An 8,981-nucleotide genomic window follows, 5' to 3' on the forward strand; every position below is an offset into this window, starting at 1 on the left:
TGAAGGGATAAATTTTTCTACTTGAAATTCAATGTAACGGTATTCGTTGTGAGGAGATTTCACTGTATCCGGACGTCCAGAGAATTCCTGGATACCCTTGACAGCACCAGGGCGGATTCTGCGATTTTCTTACAGGGAGTCTGCCGGTTTCACGTAGTGCTCCTTTCGAACAAGTTAGAGAGGATATTTCAGGAAGGAGCTAGGCTCGAGACGAGCCTGCGAAGTCTTGCGAAAGAGCGAATCGCTTTTTAGCAATGGTTCCCAATCTAGATTTCAATTCTTGGATTCGATCGGAGAGAGGCAACGGAATGACGAAGACAGCGGGGAGATGGCTCACGGCTGTCTTGTGTCATCCCGATATTGACGTTCTCCTTGTGGCGAAGGCATTCATTCCGCAGATTTCGGGGCGGGATTAAAACTCTGATTCGTTCCCCAACCTGCCAGATAGAGATTTCAAAACTGTTCTGGATCCTGGGAGGCATCCCCGGAGCTTTTGCTCGGGAATCATGCTGAATCCACATCGATCGCAATCGCCTACGAGCTGTCCAGGCGTGGGACTCCATTCAGATTCCGTATGTCCATATCTATAGTGTAGTCGCGCGTGAGCGAAATCCCACCGACAGCTTTTCGTAGAGCAGTTTCAGCGAACTGTCTCAAAACACTCACCTTGACAGGAGTTCTACGGCGGATTTCAACTGCACCTCATTCAAATTTCCTGCGGAGAAAGAGAAACACTAAATCCTTCTTCTCGAACATTCGCGGTAGACGAGGATACGTAAGTAGTTCCCGGACTTGTCCTTGATTGTTTTGAGTAGGCCAAACTTTTTCAGAGCCTCTCTGATATTCACTTAAATGCTCCCCAGTCGCGCTATCTTGGAGAAACCCAACTCAAAATAGCAACAGTGTCCTGTTTCTCTGAGATGAGATTAATCATTCGGCTCGGCTCGTTCGAGTCCGGGCGCAGCGAGAGTGAATTAGTTCGCATGCGAATAGCAGCGAGACAACACGTCAGGCCTGATCGTCCAGCGATTCCTCCGCTCATCAACATTGCGGGGTTTTCAAAGAAGATTCTCCGAGGCATTGTGCGGCCGAGAGAGAACGAGCAAACTGATCGGGAGACGGAATGACATTGAACTTAATCAGCTTTGACGGCTGAATTCGCCGGCAAGATACTCGAGATGCGCGCCGAGGTCTGCCGCATGCCCTCCTTCGTCCGATCAGCACGACAAGTATACATCGACGAATAATAAAGATGATACGAACAGCTGGTTGTCTCGAACGCTGAGGCTCATTAGAGATCGACGAGCTGCGACCCCCTTCAAGTCATCGCGTAATTTTCTTCTCGCATGCCTGGTCTGAGTGACATGACACTGAGCATTGAAATCGAATGATGAAGACTCCGAGACTGACGCACCGAAATATTGGACACGAGACAAGCGGATGAGAATCCTGGAGTAACATCCTCTCTAGTTTCCGACGATCATCATGCTCGATTTGTACAGTGAGCTCCCATGAACTAATGATTCACTGTCATCAAGATCATGCATGACCTATCAGTCAGTGAGAAGCGATCAAGCGCGCGCTTCTCATCTGTCAATGAAACAAGATGGTTCGATGAATGCACAATCGCTCTACAAACGGTGACGCCAAACACGATATATACATTTCGAGACGAAGGAGGCTCTGCATGGCATAGACTCGAGTGTATGGGAGATGTCAAGGTCGTAAATCAGACCTAGCGAATGCTCGTGTAGAAATCCTTCCCGAGTTTCTTGCCCCTTGCCTTCATTTTGCTCTCGGAGTTGATAATCAATTTCTCAGTTTCTATGGAATGCGTGAAGATATTTCAAGGGACCTCGAAATCGCGCCATTCGCTCTTAATCTCCCACGAAAGCTCGTGAGGGTCCAAATCCCCTACTGGAGCACCCTCTTGCCACTAACTCGTCGATGTCGAGTTTTTACACCAGCCATATAATTAGCATAATTTTTCGATTCTTCCGACGCGATATTAATCACAAGCTCCGACCTGCGCACGCTCGCCGCTCTTAACGACCTCGAGGAAAGAGCCTCATTAAAAATAATACTTTACACCTTGTCAGGAAATTTCGTCCGACCTCCTTCACAATGTTTTGACATCCTGATAGACGCGTTGTTTAGAGATTGTTGTTCGAGTATGGCCAGAACCTCAAATCAGCATGAGTGGAAACGACAGATGAAAGGGACTACAAAGCTCTTCGGAAGCCGTTTTGGATCGGACAGCCCAGAGACGAAAGGTTCCGATGGACCCAAAAAGATCCGCTCATTTATTGAGTGTTCACACCTTCCCGTTCCGGTTTGATATGGGGTTGAACCCGAGTTCGAAAGCCGAACACCGCGGGTCCGTATATGTCGAAGCTATCGGTCGAATCTCGACCCGTGATCGCTCACTGACGACGCCTGTCAAATGCTCAAGCTTACGAGAGAAACGAGCTGCGGAGTTCATGTCCAACAATAGCCAATTAGCATCAGACATAGGTGACCAGCCATCGACCCTCTGCCGACCTCGCCTCCCCGATTTCCTCCCGTCTGTCTACGGGTGGCCGCTCCTGACGACTGCTCGCTTCGAATCCGCCTCTGTAATACTTTGTGCGAGTAGTACTAAGAGTTGATGTTTTCGGAAGCTTGATTCCAACGATCCATCTCCTGAGAGCGACTCAACGGAAAACCTGTTTTCCGCTAAACTTAATACTAGGTAATCGTTAAAAATGACAGATCACAATATCGTTGCGGAGTCGCGTTCATTCGCTCCCTGAACTGGCTTGCGGACTTCGGCATTCTGTATGGTAGGGATGAATATTACGGATCATTTTGTTCGATTATTATTCGCGAAATTTTCTCTTCTCAATCGTGTGGGTCGAACCTCGCGAAATGAAGAGCAAATCTACTGGCTCGACGGCTGGAGCAGCTGAGAATCGATCACTTGGGTGGCTCGTAGCCTAGTTCGGTCTGATCCCTATGACGCTTTGAGAAGACTAGGAAGGACTTCCATAGAATGGATTAGAACTGGTGATTAATAAAGACTTTTTTTGACAGACGGATAAGCGAGACGCACGCTCGCTCACTCTGTAAGCCAGGACTACTTCCATCTTCGGCCTGACCTACAGATCAGAGTTTTAGGCCTGACTGTAGCAGAGGTTTCTCCATTTTCAATGTAATTTCACGAGTATCACTCGAAAATTGATGCGAAAAATCTTGCGAGAATGGGTTGTTGGGCTTGCCACCATCGCGTCGTAATCCATGGGTCCTTCCGAGCCTCTTCTCTTGTGACCGAGTGAGTGCTGCTGTACATCTCTGCTATCTGTTGGCGCTTTAGTCAGTTGTCGTGTCACCCAATCCAGAGTGATGTTCCCGAATGTCTTCATCAAGTCCTCACAGGATTTCACTGCACAAGCACGCGAGCAGGCGCCCAGACTGGGTGAATAAGCGGACACGGGGGACGGGCTCACATCGTCGATGGAGATACGGGATTTTTATGCCGTTGCTTCTGATGAACGATGCTTCAAATTACAACGAGCTTGTGTTACGATTCGGGCGACACATTTTTAGCGAGGGATACGGCGAAAGCCCAGAGCGAGCGGGCGTCCTCGAATCAGCAGGCGGAAAAAATCGCTCCGAGGACAAAATACCCCGCCACGATCGCGATGGGGACTTTCACCTCGGTCTCTCGCACGCTCGCAAGCCTAGGAATTCGCACATCTCTATTTGCGCTCAATGAAATCCAATAAGGAACGGATAGGTTTGAAGACATATCTCTTTTCCCCCGCCGCGCGCGTATCGATTGTAGATTCTGCTCCTCGTACGCACGCTCAATGCTTTTAGGACCGCTGGCACCACTAATTGGCAGGCCCTGTCGAGAGGGGCAAATATCCTCGGTTGATGCCGAATCCCGCTTTCGCAAAAAGCGGCGTCGTAAGGAAAGGGAGATATGAGCTCTCGGAGACACATGGATTCGCGATCAGGGATGATACCCGAGCCTCAGCTCCAGGAATTCAATCCTCCGTCGCTGAGAGCAGGCCGCAGAATCATAAAATACTCCGCATCGAGATAATTTGTCCTCTCAAAACCAAGTGGACGAGAGAATCCGGATCAAAAACATCGAGGATTGGATCTCATGCCTTGGTCAGACTGCATGATGTGTCGGCTCGGAACCGCATTCGAAGAACGAGGAGAGAGAGAGCAAGGAGAAAGAATGGAACACCCGTCTATGACGAGGCCGAGTAGTGAGCGCTCTTCCATTGTTGTCGCTTCGACCACAATCGGTAAAGTCCGCTCTTTGTCTCGGCTATGCTCGCTCTTCGGCGACCTGTCTGATCGCCTCGATGTAATTGTGAATCATTAATGTGACTTCGATACCGAGACAGCGAGGGAACCGAGTGAGAGATTCATACGGCCACTCGATGCGGAATGTCTCCGATGCATCCTCCCTTGATCGAGTGGTCAAGCGCACTCTAGCGAGCCCATCCCTTTCATCCTGCGTGTTTCGCCTATGAGGGAAGCGTGCACTACTTCCGGCCAGTGAGTTCGACAGCTCTGCGCTGCTGTCAGGTCCACACACAGGTTCCCACCGGCTCATTCAGATTTTGATCTCTTCTTTGCGTTGTTGAAAGACAGATAATCGAAGAACCCTTCTCCTCGCTCTGATTCGGTTGCTTTGGCAGTATGCTTAGCTCGCAGAGGCCCTCGGAATTCTCGTTCGCTTCCTCGTTCCAGTGATCATACGCTCATACGGCGCGGAATCTATCCGACTGCACGGATTAGATGACCTGAGGGTTGGCGTTCCAACGAGAAAAACTCTCTTCTGTGCTTGTCTTGTACCGACGGAATTTTCGCCAAAGTATCAGAACGCTACAAGAAGCTTCTCGCAGGAGCCCAATATATTTGTGAGAGGATCGCACTGAAATTTCACGGACCTACACCGACAATGTGACTGGGGCTCGTCCTCCCTGCACCCGCCGCGGTACGGGCCTCTTGGGGCGTGTTTGTGTTTGTCCGATCGGCAGTTAGTCTTTCAGTCTCTGCCCTATAGATTGCTCAGGCGATGTCCCATTCTTTGATCGCCGTCGTACCTACAATCCGACTTTCTCGTTCCCGAACATGGTCGACAACATCAACTACGGCGTCGATGGTAGCAATGATCGTTTGAGAGTCGAAACAAATCATTCCACGAGCAACACCAAGAGATTAGTAGAGCTGCTCGTGAGCCGTAGCGCCTTCGTGTTCCGAGTGACAGGAAAGTCAGTAACCGACGCGCCGGCCGAAACTCTCGGCGGCTTCTGACAGGTAGCGAAAACGGCAGAATTTCGCGAACGCTCGAAATAGAAAAGATCGTGGGTCGTCCGGCGATGTCACGGAGCGGTTTTCATTTGGATGATGATCCGTTCATTTTCCATCATTTTGAAATCACTGTCCGCTCAGGGAGACATCCCCCCACAGTTTCGATCAGGGAAATATCCCCCCACAGTTTCGCTCGTCGGCTGCCGAGGCATCATGAGGAAATGGGGCGCGCAAAGCAAAGAATTACCCCCCGATTGGTGTCCTCTGATGTTGCCTGGCGACTTCCGACGAGGTGGCCGAGTGGTTAAGGCGTTGGACTGCTAATCCAATGGGCTCTGCCCGCGTGGGTTCGAATCCCATCCTCGTCGTACGTCTTTTGCCTTCGTATCCCTTTTCTTAAAACCCATTCTCGGACTAGTGGCACCGAAGAGTTGATGGATGCATGATCCCCATCATCAAAGAGACGATACCCGCCTTGATTGGAAATTCATTTGTTCGCTCCGTCCCTTCGTCACAAAGAGATTCTTGACAATTGCGCGAACAGCTGATAGACACGGGTACACATGTCACGAACGAGGAATCACAATCAACATCGCGTCCGCTCTCGGAGAGAGATCCGTTCTCATTGAGCTAGCTCCCAGTTCTAATAATTCGATATTTCTTCTGGACATTCTTGGAGCGATCACGTTCGATCTCTTCATCTCCCTTTGAATCAGCTCGGATCATGGCACAGAGAAAGCTTGGCCTCGCTCGTGAATGCTAATTTGCCACCTGTCGCAACTGGATAGAGTTCTATCAGTACAATCCTTCCCTCCCTCTCGGTAACTCCCGCTTGTAGTAAATACATTCTTCTCCGAGCATGGGTGCGGTAAAGCTTCACAAGTGGTTACTGAGTAGGTAGTTTGGACCGATTCCGCCGACCTCAATTTCCAGCAGTCGTCTTTTTGCTGCAGAATAGCTAACGCATACCGAAGCAACAGTTCAATCAGCGGTTCCGGAGACGACACTGAGTGAGAAGACTCGGCGATTGCCGAGGTTCTTCAATGATGTTCTGTCTGTCTCACAACAAAGGAAATAAGATATATCCGAGATCTAATCAGCGATGATGTATATTTACAACGAATATATACGGAGCGCGAGACTCATTGACAGCACAATGGGAGCCAGCAAGATGGGTAAGAGCTCAGGTGCCATCTAGCACATAGCCTGGGCCAATAATATGGAGATTAACGTCTATGCCGAGGCGAAGGCCAACACGGAGAATATTTCTGGTTCGGGGCATCGAGTCACTTAGCTCGAATGGCGTTTGATGCAAATCAGCTAAGATCTCGTCGAGCGTGTAGGAGCGTCTCGAGAAAATTTCCCCAAGCTCCACGTGAGGAAATCCCGGAAGAGTTCGCCGCGTCAGGATACGACCTAATGGATAGATTGGTGGCAGGCGATCTTGCTCTTCCATGGAACTGTTTTACAAGTAGACGAAGAAATCAATCTTTTTCGCGCCATTCGGGATGGTTTACGTAGGAAAAGTAAACGACCCAACATCAACAAAATAAGCATCGGATTCCGAGCGCGAAGCGGAGGAGTTGTCCGGAGACAAGTGGGCTCTTCCTCCGAGCTCACGCAGGATGCTCGGGTGGGCGTATGTCCAGGAACCCGTTTCGTTTAGGAATCCTGCTGGTGCGGCGCGATGCGCTTTTCAAGAGCCGTCCCTTCCGCAACTTTTGATGATTAATTCGCATTGGCGTATCTTAAGTGCTTGGAATTAGTTATCCACCTCCGGGTTCGAAATCATTCCCCTGCTCGGGGTGGTCCAAGGAAACCATTCGGAGAAAGACGGACCCGGCCTCGTTTGCGATAAGTCATTCGGTTTTCGATGTTCGATCCTGAAACTCCATAAGTTTGATCTCGAACTCCTCTTCCAACTGACAACGATTTATGGGATTTTATCGGAGAAAAAATTCGAAGCCGCCCACTCAGTTCGCGGTGCATTCCGTTCATGAATTATTCATCTGAAGGTCCCGCATCACAGTCCGGGCTGGCAATTTTTTTCGACATCCAAATGTTGATTATTAATGACGAACCCTGAAGCTCGGGCACGAGAAACATTGAACCAATTCGACCGCCTAAACCTCCCGCAGTTTCGAGTCGTGAAATTTTGTCCAATGGTATTTTTTTTGCCTTTACCGAGCTATGTACGAGTCCCAAGGTCTCGGTGGACACTGGGCCGACTTTTGCAGGCAGGATGGCGCGGTCCCTTCATGACTGTGTACCCCAGACATATTCTCTCGAAAGAATAAGCTCGCGTGCCCAAAGTCCGGATTTCTCTGAGCTTTCGGACCCGCTATCACGGCGAGTTTGATCCTTGGCCGCGCCTGTCTGTCACGGCGGTGAAAAGAAAGATGTCGTGTTCACACCCCTCACCTTCCAAGAAAGTTCAACGAGCCACGAGACGACAGACTTATCTTCAGCGGCGAAATGCTGACAAGTGACATATGTATTTCCCAAGTACCTAAGTGCTTGGCTCTCACTATGCGCGGAAGCTCCCGGAATAAGGCAGGGTCTCCCTGGAAGTGATTTGCCCAGCGGTTCCAGGGCTGGACTGCTCAAAGGGGGAAATCTGACCTCCCACATCATGCATCGAGTCCGAATGAGATCTCGAATTGACCCCTCTCACCGCTAGGGAGCGTGTAGACTCCAACACTTGTCCTCATAAAGCTTCCGGCTCTCTGATGTTTCCACAGTTCGGGAATCCGCACTGGGCTTCAGATTCCGACCTTAGTTTCGCCCCGGGCCTATCAAAGAAGCGCATCACGTGCGTTTTTCGTGCGTACGCATCACGTACCTACTTCAAGAGTCCACAAAGAGAAGCACGCGGTAGGAGAGAGCATGCAGGAGGGAAAATGAAGGAGCGAGACAGATCCGAACTCAAGCCATGGGCGAGAACCGGCCGGGCGCTTCACTTCCTCTCAAGCTTCTGGAATGTCGCTCCTCAGGCATCTCCGCTCCCTTTCCGCTTTCTCTCCGCCGTCTCGAGCTCCTGTCGGAACATCAGCCATCGTCGCGCCCCGGAATACCCTCTGGGTGAGTTGACTAACGATCGGAAAGCGTGGAAAAAAGATTCTCCTTTTCTCCACTACGGGAATCTTCTTCTTGCATCATTGTTTCTTTCTGGGTTTTGTCTCAAACGGTTGTCTGCGTCCGCGCTCTTATGAAATAGCTCGTGCCCACATCGCCAGGCACCGAGCTCCGGAGTGATTCCCGTCAGAGGTACCGCTGGCTCGCTTCCGTCGCTCGTTGTCGTTTTAGCTTGAACTCGACCAAGAATGAACCCGAGCTTGTGAGAGCACCGACGACAGCATCGAAAGCGGGAGCGGCGAAGGTTAGAAAAGACGAACTATTAGCGTAGGGGAAGACCCGCTCTATCCTGACTCGATGCTGACGACTGGCTAAACCACAAATGGAGCGGCCAACCAGCGAACAAACGTAGTAGAAGTGAATTGATGGAGAAAACCGCCGCGTTGTCGATGTTGCCGCCGTGCCGTTAACCAATACTGCCTCGGCGGACAGGATCGCCAGGATCAGAGGGCGCAGTCTGGCCAGTGCCGCCATCAGCAGCAGCTGCATCGAGCATGGCCAAAAACAGAACAATGCACCGTTAGTTGAAAGCC

General features: G+C 50.5%; 1 non-coding gene across 1 annotated transcript; it reads left to right on the plus strand.

Moving 5' to 3' along the window:
* Window positions 1–5,599: 5,599 nt before the first annotated feature.
* On the plus strand, window positions 5,600–5,681 carry TRNAS-GCU (transfer RNA serine (anticodon GCU)). The gene has a single exon. It is a non-coding gene; the product is annotated as a tRNA-Ser (tRNA).
* The last annotated feature ends 3,300 nt before the right edge of the window (window positions 5,682–8,981 follow it).

The sequence above is a fragment of the Galendromus occidentalis genome, unplaced genomic scaffold (genome assembly GCF_000255335.2).
Source record: "Galendromus occidentalis unplaced genomic scaffold, Mocc_1.1 scf7180000077451, whole genome shotgun sequence".
Taxonomy (NCBI): domain Eukaryota; kingdom Metazoa; phylum Arthropoda; class Arachnida; order Mesostigmata; family Phytoseiidae; genus Galendromus; species Galendromus occidentalis.